The following is a 705-nucleotide window of genomic DNA, read 5'->3' on the forward strand; positions in this document are numbered from 1 at the left end:
CACAATTGACTATAATGGAAATTTTAGTTACTTCTTTGACATACAACAATTTTACTTAACAATCAATAGTAATAATAATAATAATTATTATTTTTTGAGATGGCATTTTGCTCTTGTTGCCCAGGCTGGAGTGCAGTGGCATGATCTTGGCTCACCGCAACCTCTCCTCTGGGGTTCAAGCGATTCTCCTGCCTCAGCCTTCTGAGTAGCTGGGACTACAGGCATGCACCACCACACCCAGCTAATTTTGTATTTTTAGTAGAGACGGGATTTCTCCATGTTGGTCAGGTTGGTCTTGAACTCCCGACCTCAGGTGATCTGCCTGCCTCAGCCTCCTAGTGTTGGGATTATAGGTGTGAGCCACCATGCCCAGTCAACAATTATAATTACTAATAATATGTGGCCAGGCACGGTCGCTCACATCTGTAATTGCAGCACTTTGTGAGACCAAGGTGGGTTGAGGTCAGGAGTTCAAGACCAGCCTGACCAACATGGTGAAACCACATCTCTACTAAAAATACAAACATTAGCCAGGTGTGATGGTGCACACCTATAGTCCCAGATACTTGAGAGGCTAATGCAGGGGAATTGCTTGAACCCAGGATGCAGAGGTTGCAGTGAGCCAAGATGGTGCCACTGCACTCCAGCCTGGGTGACAGAGTGAGATTCCATCTCAAAAAATAAAATAAGAACATATAGTAAGTC

Source organism: Mandrillus leucophaeus, unplaced genomic scaffold, assembly GCF_000951045.1.
Source record: "Mandrillus leucophaeus isolate KB7577 unplaced genomic scaffold, Mleu.le_1.0 Scaffold74, whole genome shotgun sequence".
NCBI classification, from domain to species: Eukaryota; Metazoa; Chordata; class Mammalia; order Primates; family Cercopithecidae; genus Mandrillus; species Mandrillus leucophaeus.